Consider the following 27,608-nt stretch of genomic DNA (forward strand, 5'->3'; position numbering starts at 1 on the left):
CTGTCATCTATAGTTCATGAAAATTTTCCTTTAGAACCACCAACTTTTAGCAAAACTGTAAGAGTTACATAAATGTAACTCTTTAGTAGGTTTTTGTTTGTTTTTCTTTTCAACAAAAAAATTAAATGTAACTCTTACATTTATGATCCATTATATGGACCTAAACTAAGAAATTTATATGTAAGTAATGGAAAGAACTTCATTGCTTAATGGTACGTTGTAGAGAATGTGGTTCAGTATTTGTTTTCAGTAAAGAAAATCCATTAAGAATTTGATTATATATTTGGCTGTTAAAAAAAAAATTTTAAGTGGCTTGAACTTAGCGGCAGCTATAGTATTTCTATATAGTAGAAACTTAGAAGTAATAATGTGCTAGAAAGAGAATGATTTTTTGAATTTGAGTTTGGGGTGTATACCTATGAAAATTATTTTTAAAGCCATACCAGCTTACAGTTTAATTAAGATGAACTTCTGAAATAAACCTTTCTTAGACTTGAAGGAAAACTTGAAAAGAATGTTGGTTAAAATGAAAGTCTTAATTCTTTGATAGTACTCAGGTAAGACCCTTTGCCTTGAGTCATTTTTTTAGAGGTCTAGGACTAATTTTTTTTGAGACAGTCTCGCTCTGTTGTCAGGCTAGAGTGCAGTGGCGCTGTCTCCGCTAACTGCAACCTCTGTCTCCTGGGTTCAAGCAATTCTTTTGCCTCAGCCTCTTGAGTAGCTGAGATTACAGGCATGTGCCACCATCCCTGGCTAATTTTTATCTTTTTTTCACCATGCTGGCCAGGCTGGTCTCGAACTCCTGACCTCCAGTGATCCCTCTGGCCTCGGCCTCCCAAAGTGCTGGCACTACAAGTATAAGCTACTAAGCCCTGCCAGCATTTGTCTCAATAGACATAATACCGTTCATTTTTTAGATATCAAAGATTCCATTTCATTCTTCATAATTGATAGCAGAAATTACCATAGCTTTTACAATCTATATTTGCTATTCATATTTTTGTGATATAGATATTATACTTTATTGTAAACTTCATGTACAGATGTTTTGTATGATTATGGCTGCCTGTGTAGCCTAGGGATTATTAATAGTATGCAAAGTATCTATAGGACAGCAATGATCAAACTTTAACTCTCAACCCAATAGTGGGACTGTGGATCATTTTAGTAGGTTTTTGTTTGTTTTCCTTTTCAACAAAAAAATTAAATATATCATAGTTCACCATGTTAGTGAGGGTAAATATTGTTTTCAGTTACATATATGTGACCTATATATGTGTACTTGATCATAGTATAAAATCTGTTTGTCAAAAAATTCTTTAAAAATTTGTCCTTTAGGTTGTTTCTCATTATTTCCTTCATTCATTTAATTTGACCATCTCTTTCTTTTTAGTGTATGTTTGTAAGTTAATTTGAAACTTTCTTCACTGCATGCCAATTTTACTCTCCATTTGTCTTGAGATTTTTGTTTTTTTCATGATAAATAGTAGTTGATGGAATGGGTAGTGTGCTAAAGGTGTTCGTTAACTTTTCAAAAAGTTTACGAAGCTTGTGGCAGTGCTGCATGCCCCAGGTGTCCAGGAAGGCTGAGGCAGGAGGATCATTTTAACCTAGGAATTCGAGTCTAGCTTGGGCAACATGGTGAGACCTCATGTCTAAAAAGATAAAAAATAGAGAAGTTTAAGAATAACTGCTTTAGGTGAAGTGTTTAGGTTACTTCAAGATAAGTTGCTGGAAGAGTTAATGAACCTAGATGTCTGACAGTTTCCCATCTTGTAAATCAGCGTTACATAATTTGATGATTTACCTTTTTCTTGCTAGTCTTTTCTGAACAAGACAGATTAAACAGGGCTTCTTAGAGCATGCCATTTTTTTAAAGCCATAGCTTTTCACTACTGCATGGCTAATTAGTTTTAGTCTGCAAATATTTATTAAGCATCCTCTAGGAGGGTGCATGGGCCAGAAGATAAAAATACAAAAATCACTCCCAGTCCTAAGGGACACAGACCCAAAAAACAAATAAATTACAGTATAAATAAGTACTGTAAAAAAGATAGTTTCATAGTGCTGTTTGCAACATATTGGACAGTTTAACTTTGGGATGGTTGGAGAGTTTTACTACAAGCATTACATTTAGTTGAGTCTTAAAGAATGAGTAGGAATTTGTCATGCTAAAATAAACCTGTCAGAATGTTAAGAGCAAGCACAGGAGTATAAAAGGACCTTGTATGTCCAGGAAACTGTGAGAAGTTAGAATACTACAAGCATAAGGGCATGAAAAGAGAAATGGCTCTTATTCATATTTAGTTCCAATTCCGAGTAGAAACATATATCTGACAGCCGTTGGCCACTAAGTGGCTGTTCTAATTTCTTTTTTTTTTTTTTTTTTTTTTTTTTGAGACGGAGTCTTGCTCTGTCACCCAGGCTGGACTGCAGTGGCCGGATCTCAGCTCACTGCAAGCTCCGCCTCCCGGGTTCACGCCATTCTCCGGCCTCAGCCTCCCGAGTAGCTGGGACTACAGGCACCCGCCACCTCGCCCGGCTAGTTTTTTGTATTTCTTAATAGAGACGGGGTTTCACCGTGTTCGCCAGGATGGTCTCGATCTCCTGACCTCGTGATCCGCCCGTCTCGGCCTCCCAAAGTGCTGGGATTACAGGCTTGAGCCACCGCGCCCGGCCCTAATTTCTTTAATATCATATCAAAAATACTAGTACAGAACTTTTATGCTGGGCATGGTGGTTTGAGCCTGTAATGCCAGCTACTTGGGATGCTGAAAACTGGAGAATCTCTTGAGCCCAGAACTTCAAGGCTACGGTGAGCTATGATTGCGTCAATGCACTCCATCCTGGGTTATAAAGTAAGATACTCTTTTTAAAAAACAAAAACAAAACAACTTTCTTTGTTTCCATCAGATTTAAAGCTAAAATTATTTTCTGCACATATATATTATTGTAAAATGCTTTGTATTTAAAGTTGAAATAGCTACGTGCTCTCTTCCTTTTAAGGACTTAAAAGTGACTTTGAGTATACATTTAACCTGTTTTTAGTTCTGTATTAGCACCACACTTTACATAGTCTTTTTGTATCTATAATTCTCCTTTTTTTTTCTTCTTTGCTTTTGTTTTTTGAGACAGGGTCTCACTATGTCACCCAGGCTGCAATGCAGTGGTGCTGTCTTTTTTTTTTTTTTTTTTTTTTTTTTGAGACGGAGTCTCGCTCTGTAGCCCGGGCTGGAGTGCAGTGGCCGGATCTCAGCTCACTGCAAGCTCCGCCTTCCAGGTTTACGCCATTCTCCTGCCTCAGCCTCCCGAGTAGCTGGGACTACAGGCACCCGCCACCTCGCCCGGCTAGTTTTTTGTATTTTTTAGTAGAGACGGGGTTTCACGGTGTTCGCCAGGATGGTCTCAATCTCCTGACCTCGTGATCCGCCCGTCTCGGCCTCCCAAAGTGCTGGGATTACAGGCTTGAGCCACCGCGCCCGGCTAGTGGTGCTGTCTTGATCTTGGCTCACTGCAACCTCTGTCTTCTGAGCTCAAGCCATCCTCCCACCTCAGCCTCCCAAGTGACTGAGACTACAGGTGCATGTTGCCATACCAAGCTAATTTTTGCATTTTTTATAGAGACAGGGTTTTGCCTTGTTGCCAAGGCTGTTCTCGAACTCCTGAACTCAAGTGATCTGCCCACCTCAGCCTCCCAAAGTGCTGGGATTACAGGCATGAGCCATAATTCTCCTTTTAGATGTACAATATAGATTGTTTTCAGTAAGTCCCACTCCCTCTTATATCATCACATATTGATGCTTGGTTTTTTAATCTGTAAGCATTTATCTCTAAAAGTTAGGGACCTCACTCTTTAGATATAAATACTGTACCACCACCACCACCATACTCCTACAGAAAAAAATTAATTCCCTTTAATATTATGATTTCTTATATCCTGTCAGTGTTTACATTTCTCCGGTGGCCTTTTTAGAGTTTGAATTGGAATCTAAGGTTCAAACATTGCCTCTGGTTGATAAGTCTTAAATCTATTTTAATCTGTTAGATTACCCCTCCATCCCTCTTAATTTTTTTTTTTCTTTGCAAGTTTTTGTTGGGGAAAAAAAAAAACAGTTTAATTTGTCCTATAGAGCATTACAGTCTGGATTTTCCTGATATTGTTTAGCGTGTTACTCTGACCTTGTATTTTCTGTGCATTGATAGTTTGGACCAAATATCTGATCAAGTTCTGGTTTCACTATTTGAAGACCACTTCAGAAATGAAATTGTGTACTTCCATCAGGAATATGTAATATCTTCTTGTCTCTTTTTGTGATGTAAACAGCCTTTAAGGATCATTGTTCAGAACATTATTTCATTAAGGTTTGTAAAATATAAAGGACCCCCTTTTATTAGTCATTTGCCTTCTTTGAGGAATATTTCCTACAGGAAAGGCAAGATAGATGCTTGGATATTTCCCTTATTTACCAGTTTTCAAAATAATGAGTAGCTCACTATCGCTCTGCACAAAGTTACCATGAGGTTTGGTTTTTGTTTATTTTGTTTGTAGTATTACTATGAGCCAACAGGAATTTAAACGTATTTGAGGTATTTCAGTCAATTGAGGTTATTGTATCCTTCTTGGTATACAAATTGTGCTATTTTTGGTCAGTGAAAGTCTTTTCAAGTGGATTTCCCAAGTCCTTTGGTTGTGACCTTAATGTAAGTATTTGATAGTTTCCCTGCTCTCTGATAGGCAAGATAGTCTGTGTGTTTCTACTGATTCTTGGAATTTAGATTAAGTACAACAAGGTTTTTACTTTGTTTTATCATTTTCACACCTGTATCTTCTTTCTCCCACACCAAAAATCCCATTTCTCAATATTGTTAAGAATTTATTCTTTGTCCTATGTCATACTCCAAAAAAAAATGTCTGCTGTGGTGTAACTTGAAAAAGTTTTTCTCATTTTTTCAGTTAATCATTTGTCTTTTTACTTTACCCTTTGTTTTGCGTTACTTTATTTTTGTCCTAGATGAAGGGTTTTTTTCTTTCAATTAATTTTTCTGTAAACAAATTTATTAGGTTTTTAATTATTGCTTCTGGATCTGGATTATAGTTAGGAAGGCTTTCTCTGTGCCCAAATTGTAGAAGAACCCCCATGTTTTTATTTAGAACTTACGTGATTTTTTAGTTTCCATTTAAATCTTATATTTTGATATTTTTCCCTCTGTCAGTAATCTGGTCTTAAGGAAATTAGGGTAAGTCAGTGACTTTTTTGTTCAATTTGTCACTGTAACTTTCTTTTCTCATACTATAAGAGTAGTTTATTCTAAAAAAAGTAAGAGTCACAGTGGATGTTTTGGGCTTCAGCACTGTCCGGTGGGACAATCCAAATTAGTTTCATCAGGTGCTACTCAAGACTTTTAACAAAAGTGATTCCACAATATTTACATAATTGTTTTTCTCATCTTAAAATTATACTTCTAGCTTTTAAAAAATTTAAATTATAAAAATAGCATTATCGAAAGATAAGCATGGTTGTAATTTTGGTATATATCTTTACAAACCTTCTTCATATACAGCTGTACTATATTGTACATGAAAAGTATACATGTATACTTTGTTTCTTATTTTAAACTATATATGCTGATCTAGAGCTTGCTTCAATAATATATGTAATATTCATATAGAATATATATACACACTTTTTATGTCAATACGTAGATTTACTCATTCTTTGTATTGAATACCAAGAATTCCCTTTTATTGCACTGTCTTTGTTATCTGCATTGGTAAATAGAATTGCTCGTCCTTTTTTTGACAGGATTGCTCTTGAATTATGAGGACACATTTCTTTCCATGAATAAGATGCAATGATCCTGCACTATAGTCTGTTAACTATATCTCATATTAAGGGTATTTGGGATTTTAGTTATTTGCTATTACATATGAACAGAACTGTGGTGAATAATTTTGTTTCTACAGCACATTTTCTACAAGTATTTCAGTAGACTAAAATACGAAACTGGGAATTGCTGAGTCAGGAGATTTACATGTTTTTATTTTTATAGAAATTGACAAATTACCATCCAAAAATGTTAATTTGTAATTCAAATAATAGAATATGAGCTTCTTTCCCGCTACCTAACTACTCAAATCTGAAGGGAAATTTCATCTTTGCTGATCTGATAGCCTCAAAATGACTGTCAATTTTTATTCTTTTGTTATTTTAAATTTTTAAATAGACTTTATTTTGAGAGCAATTTTAGGTTTACAACAAAATTGAGTGGCAAATACAGAGTATTCGTATATAGCACCTGCCCCACAAATATTAAATCTTTATAGCAATGGTACATTTGTTACAACTGGTTAACCTGTGTTGACACATCATTATCACCCAAAGTCCATAGTTTAAGATTTGCTCTTGACATTGTACATTCTGGGGGTTTTGTTTTGTTGGGTTGTTTTGTGAAATTTGTTGTTGTTGTTGTTGTTTGGAGATGGAGTCTTGCTCCATCACCCAGGCTGGAGTGCAGTGGGGTTATCTCGGCTCACTGCAACCTCTGTCTCCCAAGTTCAAGCGATTCTCTCGCCTCATCCTCCCAAGTAGCTGGGACTACAGGTGCGTGCCACCATGCCCAGCTAATTTTAGTGGAGACGTCGTTTCACCATGTTGGCCAGGCTGATCTTGAACTCCTAACCTCGTAGTCTACCCACCTTGGCCTCCCAAAGTGCTGGTATTACAGGCATGAGCCACTGCACCCAGCCTGTTGTTGTTTGTTTTTGAGACAAAGTCTTGTTCTGTCATCCAGGCTAGAGTTTAGTGGGATGATCACAGCTCGCTGTAACTGGGACTTCCTGGGCTCAAGTGATCCCTCCCGCCTCAGCCTCCTGAGTAGCTAGGACTACAGGTGTGACCACCACACCCACCAAATTTTAACTTTTTTGCCTAGCTAATTTTAAAATTTTCTAGGTGCAGTGACTCACGCCTGTAATCCCAACACTTTGGGATACCGAGATGGGCGGATCACGAGGTCAGGAGATTGAGACCATCCTGGCTAACACAGTGAAACCCCGTCTCTACTAAAAATACAAAAAAGTTAGCTGGGCATGGTGGTGGGCACCTGTGGTCCCAGCTTCTCGGGAGGCTGAGGCAGGAGAATGGCATGAACCCAGGAGGCAGAGCTTGCAGTGAGCCCTGATCACACCACTGCACTCCAGCCTGGGTGACAAAGCAAGACTCCATCTCAAAAACAAAAACAAAAAAAATTCTGTACAGACAGGGTCTTATATGTTGCCTAAGCTGGTTTTGAATTCCTGGTCTTAAACAATCCTCCCACCTTGACTTCACAAAGGGTTGGGATTATAGGCATGAACCACTGCACCTGACTACTACTCTATGGGTTTCGACAAATATTAATATAATAACATGTGTCCACCATTACAGTATACAGAATAGTTTTATTGCCCTAAAAATCTTTTGTATTCTACTTCTTCATCTTACCATTCCCCAGCTCCTGTTTTAATTTTTATTTCAGGTATTGAGTTAAATATTTTGAAATATGATTTTCTTCTGTGAATTATCTACTCGTGTCATTTGCTCATTCTTTATTGCCCTTCCTAAAAATTTGCAATACTTCTCTCTGCATTAAGGATGTCAACTCTTGGGCAGGCGTGGTGGCTCACACCTGTAATCCCAACACTTTGGGAAGCCAAGGGAGGCGGATCACTTGAGGTCAGGAGTTCAAGACCAGCCTGGTCAACATGGCAAAACCCTGTCTGTCTCTACTAAAAATACAAAAATTAGCTGAGCATGGTGGCGGGTGCCTGTAATCCCAGCTACTTGGGTGTCTGAGGCATGGGAATCGCCTGAACCTGGGAGGCAGAGGTTGCAGTAAGCCGAGATTATGCCACTGCACTCCAGCCTGGGTGACAAAGTGAGACTCTGTCTCAAAGGAAAAAAAAGGATGTCATCTGTTTATTATGTGTCTACCCCACGTCTCGAGACTTTAGCCATATTTTGCTACGTAGAATTTAAATCTTAATGGTTTTCATGTCGTGCTTAGAAAGACCTTTTCAACTTTTATATCATAAAATACACATTTTTTGCTTTGTAATACATTAATATTTTTACTTTTTGATTCATTTGTAATTTAGCTCGATGTATAGAGTGAGGTATGAGTCTAGCTTAGTTATTTTCCAAATGGCTAACTTATTGGCAAGTTCATCTTTCCCTCAGACATTTGTCATATACTAAATTCCTATATATGCTGTGCCTGTTTCTGGATCACTTGTTATCCCCTTGATCTCTGTCCTTATTACACTATCACTTTAAATGTATTTTAACTTTGGATATGGCAGGTTGCCCCTGCTGATTCTTTACAGTTTTTTTGTGATTTATTTGAGCAACTACCTTATACTAGGCACTATGCCAAGTTTTGAAATTAGAGTGATGTATAAATCAGATTTATTTTTCGAAATTGCTAAGAAAGTCATGTTGGGATATGGGTTGCAATTGGTTTTTTGTTTTTTTTTTAAAGATGGAGTCTCGCGGTGTCACCCAGACTGGAGTGCAGTGGCACGATCTTGGCTCACTGTAACCTTCACCTCCCGGTTTCAAGCGATTCTCCTGCCTCAGCCTGAGTAGCTGGGATTACAGGCACGCACCACCATGCCCAGCTAATTTTTGTATTTTTAGTAGAGACGGGGTTTCACCATATTGGCCAGGCTGGTCTGGAACTCCTGAGCTCGTGATCCGCCTGCCTTGGCCTCCCAAAGCGCTGGGATTACAGGCGTGAGCCACTGCGCCTAGCCACAACTGCTTTTAATGAACAGAGTTTTTTGTTTATTTTTTGATAGTGGACACTTTTTTTTAATCTTCCCTTACTGGAAAATGTATCAGCCCATGTCATTACTGTTTTTTTTTTTCCATAGAGTTTCTAGACTTTTCTTCACATCAATTTTGTACTTTATTAAGTTTATTGCTAAGTGGTAGTCTTATATTTAGTTGTTATAAATGATCTCAACTTCCATTATATTTTTCAACTGATAGGTGTTTTCTATATACTTCATATTTTGTCTTACCCAATTATAATGTCTAGGCCAGGTGCGGTGGCTCACGCCTATAATTTCAGCACTTTGGAAGGCCGGGGTAGATGGATCACTTGAGGTCAGGAGTTTGAGAACAGCCTGGCCAATATGGTGAAACCCATCTCTACTAAAAATGCGAACATTAGCCAGGCATAGTGGCGGGTGACTGTAATCCCAGCTAATCGGGAGGCTGACGCAGGAGAATTGCTTAAACCGGAGAGGTGGAGGTTGCAGTGAGCCGAGATCATGCCATAGCATTCTAGCCTGTGTGACAGAGCAAGGCATCACCTCAAAAACAAAACAAAACAAAATAAAACAAACAAAATATATATATGTCTAATGTTTTCAACACAGTTGCACAATAGTGATAATATTCATCCATATCTTTTTTAAAGCTAATAAACCGGTTTTTTTTTTTTTTGTTTTTTTGTTTTTCTGAGACGGAGTCTCGTTCTGTCGCGCAGGCTGGAGTGCAGTGGTGCGGTCTCGGCTCATTGCAAGCTCTGCCTCCTGGGTTCACACCATTCTCCTGCCTCAGCCTCCTGAGTAGCTGGGACTACAGGCGCCCACCACCAGGCCCGGCTAATTTTTTTTTTGTATACTTAGTAGAGAACGGGGCTTCACCGTGTTAGCCAGGGTGGTCTTGATCTGACCTCATGATCCGCTCGCCTCGGCCTCCGAGGCGATTACAGACCTAAGCCACCGTGCCCAGCCTAAACTGCATTTTTTAAGAGCAGTTTTAGGTTTATGGAAAAATCGAGCAGATAGAAGAGCTCCCATATTTCCGTCCTACCTGCACACAGTTTCCACTATTATTGGCACCTTGCATTAGTGTGGTACACACGTTATAATTGATGAGCCAATATTGATACACTATTATTAACTAAAGTTCATAGTTTACATTCAGATTCATTCTTTCTGTAGTTCCATGGGTTTTGACAAATGCATAATGTCATGTCTCCAGCATTACAGTAACATACAGAGTACCTTCACTACACTAAAAATCCATTATGCTTTACCTATTTACTCCTCCTCACCCCCTCCCTCACCCCCAATTCCTGGCAGCCGCTGATTTTTTTACTGTCTCTGTAGTTTTGACTTTTCTGGAATGTAATATAGTTAGAATTATTCAGCAGTATCCTTTTTAATCTGCTTTCTTTCACTTAGTAATATGCACATAAGTTTTCTCCATGTCTTCTTATTGTTGGATAGCTCATTTCTTTTTATTTCTGCATAATATTTTATTATACAGATGTACCATAGTTTGCTTATCCATTCATCTATTGAACAATGTCATAGTTGCTTCCAATTATTGGCAGTTTTGAACTAAAGTGTCATAAACATTTATGTATTACTTTGTGTGGATGTAATTTTTCAACTCATTTGAGCAAAGACCTAGGATTATAATTGCTGGATCATATGATAAAGACTATGTTAAACACTGTAAGAAACTGTGAATCTGTCTTCCAAAGTGTCTGTACTATTTTGTATTCCTACCAGCAGTGAATGAGAATCTTGTTGCTTCATATCTTTGCCAACATTTAGTGTTGTCAGTGTTTTAGATATGAGCCGTTTTGATAGGTGTGTGTGTGTTGGTATATCTGTTGTGTTAATTTCTAGTTCCCTAATAACATATGATGTTGAGCATCTTTTTGTTTATTTACCATATGTATATCTTCTTTGGTGGGTTGTCTATTCAGATATTTAACCCATTTTTAATTTGTTTTTTTGCTGAGAGCTTTTAGCATGAGTAGATAATGGATTATATCAAATGCTTTTCTGCATCTAGTGCTATGATCATATGATTTTTATTTTTTAGCTTGTGAATGTGATGGGTTACTTCAATTTTTTACTTCAACCAGCCTTGTGTGCCTGTAATAAATTTTACTTTGTCATGGTATATATTTCTTTTTTATGCATTGTTTGATACGATTTGCTAATGTTTTTCCTGAGGATGTTCTCCTCTATATTCATGCAAGATTCTGGGATGTAGTTTTCTTGTCATGTCTTTGTCTGATTTTGGTAATAGGGTAATGCCATCCTCATAGAATGAGTTAGAAAGTGTTCCTTTTGCTTCTGTTGTCTGGTAGGGATTGTAGAGAATTGGTATCATTCCTTCCTTTAATTATTTGTTGTGAATTCAGCAGAGAAACCATGTGGTCCTGGTACTTTCTGTTTTGAAGGTTATTAATTATTGATTCAATTTCTTTAATAGTTACAATGTTATTCAGATTATCTGTTGCTCCTTGAGTGAGTTTTGGCAGATTGTGTCTTTCAGGGAGTTGGTCGATTTCATCTGAGTTACCAAATGTGTGAGCATAGAGATATTTCTGTTTCTTTATTATCATCCTTTTAATGTCCATGGGATTGGTAGTGATGGTCCCTTTTTCATTTCTCATATTAATGATATGTATCTTCTGTTACCTTTTCTTGGTTAGGTTAGCTACAGGTTTATGTATTTTACTGAAATTTTTTCCCCCCAAGAACCAGCTTTTGGATTTGTTAAATTTTTTTCTTTCTGTTGGTTTCCTGTTTTCAGTTTCATTACTTTCTGCTCCTTTTTTTTTTTTTTTCTTCTGCCTGATTTGGGTTTAATGTGCTCTGCTTTGTCTAGTTTCCTAAGGTAGAAGCTTACATTATTATTTTAGATCTTTCTTCTTTTTTAGTATATACATTCAATGCTAAAGCCTTCCCTCTAAGTACTACTTTTACTATATCCAGAAATTATGGTTACGTTGTATTTTCATTTTCCTTTAGTTCGAAATATTGTAAAAATGTGTTACTTAGACTCCAAATGTTTTTGATATTTTCTGACTTTTTGTTATTGATTTCTCTATTAATCTGTTCTCATGCTGCTGTAAGGACATACCTGAGACTGGGTAACTTATAAAGGTTTAATTGACTCACAGTTTTGCATGGCTGGGAAGGCCTTAGGAAAGCAACAATCATGACAGAAAAGGAAGCAAACACATCCTTCACATGGCAGCAGGAGAGAGAAGTGCCAAGCAAAGGGGGGGAAAGTCCCTTATAAAATCATCAGATCTCGTGAAGACTGACTCACTATCAGGAGAACAGCAGCATGGGCGTAACCGCATGGGTGGGGACACAGCCAAACCTTGTCGATTTCTATTTAATTCCATTGTGGTTTCAGAGTATACATATGATTTCTATTCTTTTAAATTTGCTAAGGTGTGTTTTATGTCCCAGATTGTGGTCTATCTTGGTGGATGTTCCATGTGAGCTTGAGAAGAATATATTGTTGGATGAAGTATTCAGTAAATATCAATTAGATCCAGTTGATTGATGGTGCTGTTCAATTCAACTATATCCTTACTGATTTTCTGCCTATTGGATCTGTCAATTACTGATAGAGGTATGTTGAAGTCTTCAACTGTAATAGTGGGTTTGGTTCTTTCTCTTTGCAGTTCTGTCAGTGTTTGCCTCACATGTTTTGATGCTTTATATGCAGTGCATATATCTTAAGGATTGCCATATCTTCTTGGAGAAGATTGTTAGGTTTTCTTTATCACTATGTAATGCCCCTCTTGATCCACGATAATTTTTCTTGCTCTGAAGTCTCCTTTGTCTGAAATAATTATTGCCACTCCAGCTTTCTTTTAATTAGTGTTAATATAGTTTATCTTTCTCCATCCCTTTACTTTTAATCTGTGTCTTTATTTTTAACAATACATAGTTGGGTCTTATTTTATTATCCTTTCTGTCTTTTACTTCGTGTATTTAGATCATTCTCATTTAATGTGATTATCACTATAGTTGCATTGATAGCTATCATATTTGTAAATGCACTTGTTCTTTTTCTGCTGTCCCATTTTTCTGCCTTCTCTGATGTTAGCTGAACACTTTTTATGTTGCCATTTTCTCCCCTTTCTTCAGATATCAATCATATTTCTTTAAATTTTTCATTTGTGGTTATTTTAGAGTTTGCAGTATACATTTATAGTTAATCTAAGATGACTTTCAAATAATAGTACAGGCATACCTCAGATATATTGCATGTTTGGTTCCAGATCACCACAAGAAGGCAAATATCACAATAAAGCAAGTCACATAAATGTTTTTGTTTCTTAGTGCATTTAAAAGTTATGTTTACACTATACTGGAGTTAATTAAGTGTGCAATAACATTTCGTCTAAAAAAACAGGGTACATACCTTAATTAAAAATACTTTACTGCTAAAAATGCTAATGATCATTTGAACCTTTAGCAAGTCATCATCTGTTTGCTGGTGAAAGGTTTTGCCTTGATGTTGATGGCTGCTGACTGATCGTGATAGTGGTTGCTAAAGATTGGGGTAGTCATGTCAATTTCTTAAAGTAATGAAGTTTGCCACATTACTGGACTCTTCCTTTCACAGAAGATTTCTCTGTAGCATGAGATGCTGCTTGATACCGTTTTACCCATAGTAGAACTTCTTTCAAAATTGGAGTCAAGCAGCAGTGCATTCCTGTACTCCCAGCTATTTCGGACATTGAGCAAGGAGGATTGCTTGAGTCCAAGAGTTCTGGGCTGTAGTGCACTACACTGATTGGTTGTCTGCACTAAGTTCGGCATCAGTATGGTGACTTCCTGGGAGTGGGGACCACCAGGTTGCCTAAGAAAGGGTGAACCAGCCCAGGTCAGAAATGGAGCAAGTCGAAACTCCCATGCTGATCAGTAGTGGGTAGTGCCTGTGAATAGCCACTGCACTCCAGCCTGGACAATTTAGCAAGACCCTATCTCTTAAAAAATAAAAATAAAAAGATTGAGTCAGTCTTCTCAAAGCCTGCTGCTGTGTTATCAACTAAGTTTATGTAATATTCTGAAGCCTTTGCTATCATTTCAACTGTGTTCACAGCATCTTCACCAGGAGTAGATTCTACCCTGAGAAACCACTTTATTTGTTCATCCCTAAGAAGCAACTCCTCATCCATTCAAATTTTATCATAAGATTGTAGCAATTCAGTTACATCTTTAGGCTCTGCTTCTAGTTCTCTTGCTATTTCTATCGTATTTGCTGTTACTTCCTCCACTGAGGCCTTGAATCCTCAAAGTCATCCATGAGAATTGGAATCAACTTCTTTCATATACCTGCTACTGTTCATATTTTGACCTCCTCCCATGAATTACAAATGTTCTTAGTGGCAGCTAGCATTAGAGAATCCTTTGCAGAAGATTTTCATTTTACTTTGCCAGATCTGTCCATGGAATTACCATCTATAGCAGCTATAGCCTTAAGTAACAGGAGTTGAAAGTTGAGGCCAGGCACAGTGGCTGATGCCTGTAATCTGAACACTTTGGAAGGCCAAAGCAGGAAGATGGCTTGAGCCCAGGAGTTCAAGACGAGGCTGGGCAATATAGCAAAACCTTGTCTCTACAAAAAAATTAAAAAATAGGTGGTCATGGTGGCCCTTGCCTGTAGTCCCAGTTACTCAGGAGGTTTTGGTGGAAGGATCGTTTGAGCCCAGGAGGCGGAGTTTGCAGTGAGCTGAGATGTGCCACTGCACTCCAACCTCAGCAACAGAGTGAGACCCTGTCTCAAAAAAATACAAAATAGTTGAAGTGACTCCTTGTTCCATGAGCTGCAGAATGGATGTTGTGTTAGCAGCATGAAAACAACATTCATATCCTTGTACAGCTCCATCAGAGCTCTTGGGCAATTAGGTACATTGTCAGTGAGTGGTACTGTTTTGAAATAAATCTTTTCATCAGAGTGGTAAGTTTCAATAGTGGGCTTAAAATATTCAGTAAACCATGCTGTAAACAAATGTGCTATCATCTAGGCTTTGATGTTGCACAGGCAATGTAGATTTAGATAATTCTCAAGAATCCTCAGATTTTCAGAATGATCAATGAGCATTGACTTCAACTTAAAGTCACCAGCTGCATTAGCTGCTAATGAGAGTCAGCCTTTCTTAGAATCTTAGAAACTCTGAAGCCAGGCATTGGCTTTTCCTCTCTAGCTATGAAAGTCCTAGACCTAGATACCATCTTCTTCCAGTAGAAAGCTGTTTGATCTTTATTGAAAATCTGTTGTTTAGAGTAGCATTCTTTATCAATGATGTTAGCTAGGTCTTCTGGATAACTTGCTGCAACTTCTGCATCAGGACTTGCTTTACCTTGCACTTTCATGTTATGGAGATGGCTTCTTTCCTTAAACCTCATGAAGCAACCTCTGCTGGCTTCAAACTTTTCTTCTGCAACTTCCCCATCTCTCTCAACCTATTCATAGAATTTAAGAGAGTTTAGGGCCTTGCTCTGGATTAGGCTTTGGCTTAATGGAACGTCTTGACTGGTTTGATATTCTATCCAGACCTCCACAACTGTCTCCATATCAGCAAGACTGTTTCACTTACCTAACATTTGGGTGTTCAATTGAGAATTACTTTTATTTTCCATGGAGAACTTTTCCTTTACATTCACAGCTTGGCTGTTTGGTGCAAGAGGCATAGCTTTTAGCCTTTCTCAGCTTTGCCATACCTTTCTCACTAAATTTAATCATTTCTAGCTTTTAATTTAAAGTGAGAGACATATGACTCTTCCTTTCACTTGAACACCGAGAGGCCATTGTGGGGTTATTAATTAGTCTAATTTCAATATTGTTGAATGGTGTCTCAGGGAGCCCTAAGGATGGGGAGAGAGATGAGGGTAACAGCCAGTCGGTGGAATACTCAAAAGACACATAACATTTGGCCGGGCACAGTGGCTCACACCTGTAATCCCAGCACTTTGGGAGGCCGAGGCAGGCGGATCATGGGTTCAGGAGATCGAGACCATCCTGGCTAACACGGTGAAGCCCCATTCTCTACTAAAAGTACAAAAAAAAATTAGCCGGGCCTGGTGGTGGGCGCCTGTAGTCCCAGCTACTCAGGAGGCTGAGGCAGGAGAATGGTGTGAACCTGGGAGGCAGAGCTTGCCATGAGCCGAGATCGCACCACTGCACTCCAGAGCAAGACTCCATCTCAAAAAAAAAAAAAAGTATCTACAGAGCATAATAAAGCAACATGGAATAAAATGGGATGTAGTACCTGTGTACTGCTATACAGGTACTGGTCCGTGGCCTGTTAGGAACCAGGCTGCACAGCAGGAGGTGAGGCTTGGGCAAAAAAGTGAAGCTTCATCTGTATTTACAGCCACTCCCTATTGATTGCATTACCACCTAAGCTCTGCCCCCTGTTAGATCAGTGGCGGCACTGGATTCTCATAGGAGCACAAGCCCTACTGTGAACTATGCATTTGAGAGATCTAAGTTGCATGCTCCTTATGAGAACCTAATGCCTGATGATCTATCACTTCTCCCATCACCCCCAGATGGGACTGTCTAGTTGCTGGAAAACAAGTACAGGGCTCCCATTGATTCAACATTATGGTGAGTTGTATAATTATTTCATTATATAGTACAATGAATAATGGAAATAAAGTGCACAATAAATGTATTGCACTTGAATCATCCCAAAACCATCCCCCCAACCCTTGGTCCATGGAAAAATTGTCTTCCATGAAAGTAGTCCCTGGTACCAAAAAGGTTGGGGACCGTTGCCTTACACTGTGTCCTTTACATGCTGTCACTCATTTCACTTATCTATAAACTATAATCACCAGATATACTATTGCTATTTTTTTATTTATCTGTTAGATTAAAAGCAAGAAAAATAATTTACTTCTATTGATTTCTTCTCTAACACTCTTCCTTACTCTATGTAAATTCAAGTTTTGATCTCTATATTTTCCTTCTCTGAAGATCTCCTCTTAACATTTCTTGTGAAGCCGGTCTCCTGGTGCATATGGCCTCAGTTTTTGTTGGTCTGAGAAAGTCTATTTCTCCTTGACTTTTGAAGAGTGATTTTACTGGATACAAAATTCTAGGTTAATGGATGTATATCTTTCAACAATTTAAATATCTCATTCCACTCTTCTTGTTTGCGTTATTCCTAAAGAGACATCAGTGTATTCTTGTCCTTCCATTAGTAAGTTGGTTTTTTCCCTCTTATTTCTGTCAGGGTTTTTTTCTTTGTCTTTGGTTTTTGGAAGTTTGAATATGATATGGCTAGGTGTTGATTTTTTAATATTTATCTTGTTTAGTGTTGTCTGTGTTTCCTGGATCTGTGATTTCTTCTTGTGTGACATTAGTTTTAGAAAATTCTCACTTCATTCTTATACTTCAAATATTTTTTGTGTTCTTTCTCTTTTTCTTCTTTTTATGGTATTCCCACTGCATATATTTGCAGTTTTTGTTATCGTCCCACAGTCCTTGAATATTCTGTTTGTTTCCTTTATTCTTTGTTCCCTTTGCTTTTCAGTTTGGGAAGTTCCTGTCGACATATCTCACATCTTCAAGTCCACTGATTCTTTCCTTGTCTGTATCCAGTCTGTTGATGAGTCTATGAAAGACATTGTTTATGTCTGTTAGTTTTTTTCTTATTTCTAGCATTTTCTTTTTATTCTTAGCATCTCATCTCTGCTCACATTATCCATTTGTTCTTGATATTCACTTTTTCCATTAGTCTTAGCATATTTATTATAATTATTTTAAATTCTCAGTCTGAAAATGTCAAAATTTGTGTGATATCTGAGTCTGGTTCTAATGTTAGCTTTGCCTCTTCTTCTGACTCTGTGTGTGTGTGTGTAGGGGGGGTTGTTTGTTTTTTTACTTTTGGCATGACTTTTAAGTTTTTGTTGAAAGTCAGGATGTTTCAGTTAAGCATCTGAGGTAAATAGCCTTTGGCGTGAGGTTTTATGTTTTTCTGGCTAGAAGTTAGGCCATGTTTAATGTTTGCTATAGCTATAGGTGTCAGAAGCTTCAATATTCCCTGGTGTCCTTTTTTTTCTTCCTTTGTTGTTGAATTTTTTTTAGAAACTCCTTTTTAAATATAGCTTGTAGCTTGTAGCTCTCTCAGTTCTAATACACTGTTATACCATACTGGAAACCTGCTGATATGGTGGTAAGGTAATGGGGAGGTGAAATATTCTATAATCTTATGATTAAATCTCACTTTAAAAAAGTGGGCCTTCATCTAAGGGCTGCAACTTTGGTAAGTTTCTCAGCCTTTATTTTTTTTCTACTGTGTAAGACGAAAAGTCTAGGGAGGGCCCTTGTTTTCTTTTTTTTGAGAGGGAGTCTCGCTCTGTCGCCCAGGCTGGAGTGCAGTGGCGCGATCTCGGCTCACTGCAAGCTCTGCCTCGAGAGGGCCCATGTTTTCTAATTGCTTTTCCTGTAAGTCAGATAAGGCTCTGCTAAGTCAGATAAGGCTCATGAGACAGACCTTTGTAAGGCAAAAAGAACACTCTGGGCATATTAGAAACGGTTACTTACCCTCTTCCATTCCTGGAAGCAGGGAGGAAGTTTTTTTCAGTCTTCACTGTGAGATACTGGTCTCTGAAGGAAATTCACACAAAAGTATGGGTTCTCCCCAGAGACTGACCTCCCACCCCAAGAGGTTTTTAATTCTGAAGATTAGCAGTTTGTCAATTGCTGTTTAAGGGTTCCTGCAAGTTACTGGCTCCAGCTAGAAGGGCTGATTCTCTGTATTCAAGGGTCTCTCCAGCTTTCAGAGTGGTAGATTGCCCTGTGACTTCGGTTCTCTGATAGATCCAGGAGGAGTTGTAAATTTTCAGTTTGTTCATCTTATTTCTTGTCGTGAGGATGGTACTGATTGATGACTTGCAGCTTTTTACATGTCTGAAAGGAAACTAGAAGTCCTCATCCTTGTTTATCATCATTAAGCACAATGTTGACTATTAGTTTATCCTTGAAATGTATAAATAACATGTGATTGTATAAAACATTTTTGAGACTCCCTCAAAAGTGTCCTTCGTTTAAAAATATCTAGGAATTGCTGTTTAAATTCTGTGTAATTGGAGAAAAGGACTTTTGAGTAGTCAAGAGTTTATATTCAGTGTTTTTAGGACTTTATTTTTCTAGGCTACAGTGTTCTTTGAATAAGTGGTATCAGGCAAAGTTTAAGAAAGGCCCTCTACCTTGCCTTTAAACATAGGAGTTTTGCTTTTGTTTTATATATAGGGGTTTAAAGTAATATTTTGTTTGAAAATAAGATTATGTTGCTAAAAAGACATTTGAAAAACACTTTTCTGGAATGTATTGCTCCTCATAGATTTCTCATTAAAAACTGCTGGAGAAAGATGAAAATTATTTTCCCTTAAGAGGAATAAAATCTATATTATATATTTAGAATTGCATTGTTGAAAGTCAAACCAGAAATATAGAGGATCTCAAATATATTCTAAACAAATATTCCTGTGTGAAAACTTGTCTGTCTATGAACCAAGGACTTTTACTTGGTACTGATAAAATTGATAATTCCCCAACTGCCCACGAAATCTTCTCAAGTGATGTTGAGGTTCAAATCACTAGGTTCCTACTGAACTTTATACAGTTACAATTCCTCCTAAAATTCCTATTATAAGGTGTAATTACTCCTACTGTACAAGCCAGAATAATTTTTGTTTGTTTGTTTATTTGTTGGGTGACCCAGGCAATTTTATTACTTTATCCCTGAACCTCAGTTGCCTCATGGATAAGATGGGGATAATAATAGCACTCATTTTATAATTATGAAGATTAAACACATTAATGCAAGGAAAACACTTGAGTATGTGTCTATCAAATGCTCAACACTTAACATGTTATTTATACGTGCTGATGTCTCAAACAGGCGTGGAATGTTAAACACATAAAACAGGAAGTTTTAGCCATTGACATATTCTCTTAAGCTGCCCCCACCCCAGTTTGCCCAAGCCTATCGAGATAGTGTCCTTAATCTTTGCAGGTGTTGGATTCAAGACAACCGTCAGATGGCTTTCATCTGCACAACTGAATATAAATGCAATTTTGGCTGTTTGCGGGGACACAACACTAGAATTTAATCTTCTAACTTGACTTGGAAGCATTCCTGCCAATATAAAAGATTTTGTTTGAGGCAGTGGAGAAGCCAAAGCCTGCTCCTAGGTTGAACTTCCAGCTCATGGCCTAGTTGTAGTCCTGCTGCAGGTTCTGCTGCAAGCTATTTGCTGCCTTCTTGCTGAGGGTCATGTTGGGCCTTGCAGTCATGCAGGGGGGCAGCTGAATGAAGGGGTCAGATTTTTGAATCCACCCATGTTTGAGAAATTTCCATGTCTGTTCCTTATTCTTAAAACCAGTATCCCACTGGCCAAACTGGGTTACTGTCCACTGCCTGGTTTCAGAAGCTTCTCTTTTGCCCAGCTAAAGATCAGTCTGTGGCAAGGCCTTTCATCTCACCTGGTCTGTGTGCCCCTTGTCCATGTTGCCTTTCTTTTCCAACATCACCTCTGTGTCTGTTTTCTCTTTCCACGAGTTTCCTGCTATCCTGCTCTCTTTCCTCTTCTTTTTTCCCTTTTCAGAGCCACGTCCTCAGTGAGTGGCTGCTGTTTTTCTTAGACTTCAGTTTCTTCTTTGCTGTGACCTTAGGGCCATCGCTTATTGCGATGTATTTTGGAGCCTCAATTTTGACTGGCTTCTTTTTACTTCATATCCTAAGGCTACTCTTCATGGACCTGGAGGGCTTGGGGTGTGGCCTAGGAGGGTGTCTCCCTTCTGGTGGATTTTTTTTGTCTTCTTCAGTTTCCCACTATGTTCCCTGGGCCTCCCCTGCTTCCGTTCTTCCCCAAGGCTGCCTACTCCTTGCCCTCCTTCCCCACTGAGCAAATGTAGGCAACATCCCTTTCCTTGCAGAATCAAGGGATGAGAAGGGCTGAGAAGGCTGTGGGGTCCTGGGCCCCTTTTTTTCCTCTTGTGTTTTTTGAACTTCTTGCCAACTCTGGTCTCCTCACTGTGTCTGGGATCTGGGGAGGTTTTCACCCCAGAGCCGTGGAACATGCCAAGGGTCACTTCTTTTTCTTCTCCCCGCTGAGGAACTCCGAGTGGTCAAGCACCTGCTTCCTGGGGCTGGGTGACTTCCCTGTCCGTCTGTCACCCAACATGGCCTCAGGTTCTAGGTGCTCCTTAGGGTGCTAAGGCTTGTCTTTTTTTCACTAGAGGCATCTCTGGTGTCAGCCCTTGTACCACACTCTTGGAGTGGGATATGGCTCTTATAGGAGGAACATCAACAAAATGATTGTCATTGTTTAAAATTGAGATTAAGTCTCCAGTTCTTTGACGACCTTCTTTCTTTTTTCCTCTGGGATCCCAAGGCCCAGGTCTACTTTGTGGGCCTAATTATTCCCATAACTCAAACTTTTCTGCCTCCAGATGACAGCCTACTTCATGATGACCCAGAAGTCCTGGAATAAGACTTTTGTATCGAGCTGGCTAAGATTTGAATAATGCTTTGTCTGATAGAAAATTACTGAAAACAACAACAGACACCAACTTCACTATATTTTGCAAATGATTGAAAATTTACAGGTAGCTAGAGTTTGTATTCTAGAACAAAGGTAGATTGATTTACATGATTACTTCTGCTTCTTCCAAAATTATTGAAGCATCTAAAGACTAGTTGAATGTTACACATAAAACTGCCATCTTAATGATGTGAAAATACTTGAAAGAGTAAAATATCCAAGTGGAATTTTTAAATTCATGATAACGTGCCTCAGCAAGTACTGCTTAATTTTAGGTAAACTGCCAGTTTAGGTTGAAATTAATCAGTAGTTAGATTGTTCAGTAGCTTGACTTAAAAATGTCAGTGGGAGAAACAAATTGAAATTAGTTTCGTAGCATCATTTGTCTCAATTTTGTGGTCACAAAACCAGAAGAGATCTTCGGAGGGTTGTATGTTGCTTTCTGAAGTTTTATGGTATTAGCACAATGCCTTGCACATAAAATGCTTTTAACTAACATATTTTTGACTAAGTTAAATGAATGAAGTTTACCTAGCTTGATTCTAAAGTCATCAGTTCTTTGGTGACCTAGCCTGTTGGCATCTTGCATTTTCAATTGTCAGGATAACAAGTCGTCATCATCTTGCTGTTTCTAGGTTGATAAAATATTTTGTGTGAGAGTGCTGGAAATACTAGATATTTTGCTAATATTACTATCCTTATAATTTGAACTAATGAGCCTTCATAAATGTGAGATTAACTTCATTTAATAATTTATTTTTGGTAACATCAGTTTGAGAAATATGTGTTCCTTAGGCCTTAACTACTGATTTGCCATAAATAATTTTTTTTAACTAGGAAATACCCTGATTTGTACCACACATAGCAGTAGAATTTTTACCTTGCTCTATTCTTTAAAACATTGAATACCAAAGAATTTGATTACTTAAAGACGTTATGAAATGCCAAAAGGTTACATAACCATGGGAAGAATTTGCCAACTCATGTTAAAGACCTTTTTGTTATCAAATATTTACAGTAGTTGGGAAAAGAATTTCCTAGGGTGAGAATCTGGTATGTAGTTCAGCAAAAACAAAAACAAAGAAACCTTATTTATTCCTTGGAAACTTGTGCGTATAATAAGGAGAATTATATACCAATGCTAACCTCTTATCTAGTATGCTTTCAGAATTTATTTGCCAGTATGATATCATAGATACTGTATATAAAAGTATACCCCCGTTTATACCTAGTAATACATCTATGTATATTATTCGAGTAAACAATTATGCATTATCACATAGAAGGAAAAAATCAGGTATTTTGTGTTAGACGTACCAGATTTCAAATCTTAGTTCTCTTACTTAGCTGTGTGATTCTGGAAAAGTTACTTTTTGAAAGCACACTTCCTTAGCAGTAAAGGGATAATTTTATGTTCAAAGAGCAGTCATGGAAATCAAATAAGATGAGGTATGTGAATGTACCAGATACATAATAAATTCTGAGCAAACAGAAGTTCAAGTAGAGAGGTACTTTGCACTATGTGCAGCTTTGTCAAGAATGGTGTGAAGTGATATGTTGGCATATCTTTCCTAGAGAAGAATGAATGTCTAAACTAGAATTTAAAAGTTTGAAATTATTTGGTATGCTTTTTTTATTTCATTAAAAGCACACAGATACACACATCATCGTTTATTTTTATTTTATCTCCAAGTTTATATTTAGCTTATTTAGAATAACATTGTTGGCCAGGCACGGTGGCTCACGTCTATAATCCCAGCACTTTGGGAGACTGAGGTGGGTGGATTGCTTGAGGTCACGAGTTCAAGACCAGCCTGGCCAACATGGTGAAACCCCGTCTCTACTAATAATACAAAAATTAGCTCGGTGTGGTGGCAGGTGCCTGTAATCCCAGCTACTCGGGAGGCTGAGGCAGGAGAAGCACTTAAACCTGGGAGGCGGAGGTTGCAATGAGCAGAGATCATGCCGCTCTACTCCAGCCTCCTCAACAGAGTAAGATTCTGTCTCAAAAAACAAAACAAAACAAAGCAAAACAAAACAAAACAACATTGTTATAATACCTGAATTGTACAAATCAGCTTTCATAGCACTTTTCAAATGTGAACTATATTCATATTTGTTTGGCAGGTACACATTTTAAAAACATTTTAAAACAAAGTCCCTGATAATTCACTTTTATATTTTACTATTTTAAGTGACTGCTTCACAGACCGGCAGGTTACTACCACTGGATGCGGGAAGGTCAGAGAGCAAACACAGAAATCTTTTCCTGTAATAATTATTAGGAGGAAAGGAAAGGAGTCAGAACTGAGGGCAGCTGGTTTGGGTCATCCTCCATATGAATCCCTTACTATATTTGGGATATTTCCTACAATTTCAGTCTTACTAGGAGGCAGGACCCATCTTTGTACAAAAGCCCCTCAAAAAGGCCAAGTACTTGCTTCGTCCCCTATTGCCTTTGGCAGGTACACTAGTCAATCAGTTGTTCCCACCTATGACTTTTAATCTGGATTGACTGTAGCACAGAAGCTGAGATTGGAGAATTCATTCTTGTAGGAACAGCAGTATTTCGTTTCCAAGAATACCAGTACTGATTTTCAGTTTTCCAGTTTGTATTTATAATGTTTCATCATGTATTAAGGAAATAAATTAATTTCTCTTTAATAGTGAAGTTAGTACTTTTTTTCTATTTTGAACTTTTGCAACTGGATAAAATAAAGTTGGGTAACCTCTTGCCAAGGTTGTTGGTATATTTTTTTCCCCAAAATTTTAGCAGCTTGTTACTAAGTCTTATTTGAATATATAATAATGCTTGCCCTTGATACTTCTTTTGACACAGAATATTATGTATCTAAAACAGTTAAATGCCAAGGGTGGAGGTACAATTCAGGGTTCTGCAACCAATAATAGCGCCTTTTTTAAAACTAAAATATGTTTGCAGTATGAATTTTTTGGATGTATAGTCTCACGTATACATTTATGTGCGTTTATTAACATTTATGTGCCATCTTACTTTTTAACTAGAATATTCCTGCAAAAAAAAAAAAAATCCCTTGCATTTTAAGTGAGGTAAGTTAGTTTGTTTGTTTCAGCAGGAAGGCTATAAAGAAGGATATGGAATACTTTTTGGCCACTAAAGAAAAATAGCCTGCCAAGACCTTGAGTAAATAAGAAAACTCCAAATGAAACTGTCTGTATTGTTCATTCTCATGCTGCTATAAAGAACTGCCCAAGACTGGGTAATTTGCAAAGGAAAGAAGTTTAATTGACTCACAGTTCTGCAGGGCTGAGCAGGCCTCAGGAAACTTACGATCATGGCAGAAGGGGAAGCAAACATGTCTTTCTTCACATGGCAGCAGGAGAGAGAAGTGCTGAGCAAACAGGGATAAACCCTTTATAAAACCATCAGATCTCATGAGAACTCACTATCATGAGAATAGCATGGGGGTAACCCCATGATTCAGTTACTTCCCACTGGGTCCCTCCTATGGCACGCAAGGATTATGGGAACTACAATTCAAGGTGAGATTTCGGTGGGTACACAGCCAAACCATATCATTCTGCCGTGGCCCTTCCCAAATCTCATGTCCTCACATTTCAAAACACAATCATGCCTTTCTAAGAGTCCCCCAGAGTCTGAGCTCATTCCAGCATTAACCCAAAAGTCCAAGTCCAAAGTCTCATTTGAGACAAGGAAAGTCCCTTCCACCTATGAGCCTGTAAAATCAAAAGCAAGTTATTTACTTCCTAGATAAGTAGGGTATAGGTATTGAGTATATATACCCATTACAAATGGGAGAAATTGGCCAAAACAAAGAGGCTACAGGCACCATCCAAGTCCAGAATCCAATAGGACAGTCATTAAACCTTAAAGCTCCAAAATGATCTCCTTTGACTCCATGTTTCACACCCAGGTCACGCTGATGCACAAGGTGGGCTCCCAGAGCCTTGCGCAGCTCCGCCCCTGTGGCCTTGCAGGGTACAGTCCCCCCTCTCAGCTGCCTTCATGGGTTGGCATTGAGTGTCTGCGGTTTCTCCAGGTGCACAGTGCAAGCTGTTCATTTATCTACCATTCTGGGGTCTGGAGGATGATAGCCCTCTTTTCACAGCTCCATAGGCAGTGCCCCAGTGGAGACTCTGTGTGGGGGCCCTGATCTGCTCTAGCAGAGGTTCTCCATGAGGGCTCTGCCCCTGCAGCAAACTTCCGCTTGGACATCCAGGTGTTTCCATACATCCTCTGAAATCTAGGTGGAGGTTTCCAAACCTCAATTTTTGACTTTTTGGGTACCCACAGGCTCAACACCATGTGGAAGCTGCCAGGGCTTGGGATTTTTACTCTCTGAAGCCACAGCCCAAGCTGCACCTTGGCCCTTTTTAGCCATGGCTGGAACAGCTGGGATGCAGGGCATCAAGTCTCTAGGCTGCAGGCAGCATGGGGGGCCTGGACCTGGTCCAGGAAATAATTTTGTCCTGCTAGGCCTCTGGGGAGAGGCTGCCATCAAGGTCTCTGACATGCCCTGCAGACATTTTCCTCATTGTCTTGGTGATTAACATTCAGCTCCTTGTGACTTACGCAAATTCATGCAGCAGGCTTGAATTTCTCCCCAGAAAAATGGGTTTTCATTTCAGGAAATTTGTACCTAGTAGCCTATGTGAATATTTGCTCAGTTGAACCAAACAGTTCTTCACTGGAATAAAAGAAAATAGAGTTTGGCTGAAGGGGAATTAAATGAAGAATAGAAGCTAATCCTGAGCTTTCACTGCAGTGGTTTAAATAACAAGCAGGAGACCAACTATTATAAATTATAGTGATGATGTAATTGAAAAATACGTATTTTTTAAATCGCCAGTGACTGAAAGTGTCAAAAACTTGTTGCAGTAACTATATTAAATATTACATTTTGCATTGCTTTCCCAGATATTGGTAAATTATGGTTTCTTTCTTTTGAAAAAGTAGCAGGATCAAAGAAAAAGTGTTGTTTCTGTTGTTTCTACTTGGAATAACATTTGTTTTTATATACTTAAGTGTGAGATTCAGTAGAGAGGAAAAGATAAAAGATGGAAAAGGGGATAATTTATGAAGAAACACAATAGAATCCAATGTTGTAGAAAAAAACGGGTTCTTTTCACACAACCAGGAAAGATTAGGCTCATAGACACATAGAAATGTGAGGAGTGGAATTTACTGGATGAGAACGGAAAAGGAAAAACAGCTCAGCAAAGTGAGATGGAGTTCTGCTTACAGGTTTTCCACCTCACAGATTTATTCTCAGCTTACCACACAGGAAGAGGAGTGGCCAGGCATCTCCCTGCTGCAAATGGCACGAACTTCCCGAGGCTCCACCCCTTCCTCCCAGTGCAGAGGCTGGTCAGAGATTCTCCGAGGAGCCCTTTTAAACTTGGGTGTCTCACCAATATATACGTGAAGGAGTTAACCTGGGAAATAGTAGCTACATTTGGCTGAGATCCAAGGTAAAGAAAGGATGAATAATGACTGAAAATCTAATGTAGAGAAGAAAGTCAAAGAAGCTCTAATGAAATAAACTTGTTTTTTCGGTAATAAGCATTTTTTTTTCAGAGACATAAATGTAAGATACTGTCTCTAAATTTACAAATACACACAAGTACAGAGGAAGACAAGCTCTAAAATAAGATTGAAATTCAGTATTTAACCAAAGTTGAATTGCAGGCAGTTTCTATGGAGAATATTTTCAGGAGCAGAAATGAATAAAATTAGTTGTGAGCGATAGTGAGTGTTGCTTGCTAATGGAGGCCATTAACTTGAAGGTGGACCAAATGTTGCTGAGCAAAGCTTGCAATTTTGGAATAGTTGTGGAGAAGATCTCAGAGTAGAGGATTAACAAGATGGCCCAGTGAAGAGACAAGGGGTTACCAGTACCACCACTACCCCTTACCGCCACTACTGCTACTATTACTGATCATGATGACAATAGCCCTTATTTATTTTTGGCCTACTGTTTTCCAAATAGATGTATACACATCAAATTTAAGCCTCACACCCATCTTTAAAAGTAGATTCTCAGTGAGTAAAATGAGTTTCAGAGGATTCTTTTTTGCCCAAAGCTGTTGCCAATGGTTGTACACATGAAGGGGGGAACCAGTCACATTGTATGTGCCATATGTTGTATATTTATTACAACAATTTTTCAGCACAAGACAATAAAGTATCTTAAGGAAGAATATTGTTTTAATTTGTACAAAG

At 38.4% G+C, this 27,608-nt stretch overlaps 1 protein-coding gene and 1 pseudogene across 1 annotated transcript in view; one reads left to right on the forward strand and one right to left on the reverse strand.

Moving 5' to 3' along the window:
• ARID2 (AT-rich interaction domain 2) overlaps nt 1-27,608 on the forward strand; it is a 189,382-nt gene that overhangs the window by 141,590 nt on the left and 20,184 nt on the right. The gene's annotated exons all lie outside the window — the stretch shown is intronic.
• Nucleotides 19,956-27,328, reverse strand: LOC112635483 (annotated as a pseudogene).

Source organism: Theropithecus gelada, chromosome 11 (genome assembly GCF_003255815.1).
Source record: "Theropithecus gelada isolate Dixy chromosome 11, Tgel_1.0, whole genome shotgun sequence".
NCBI lineage: Eukaryota > Metazoa > Chordata > Mammalia > Primates > Cercopithecidae > Theropithecus > Theropithecus gelada.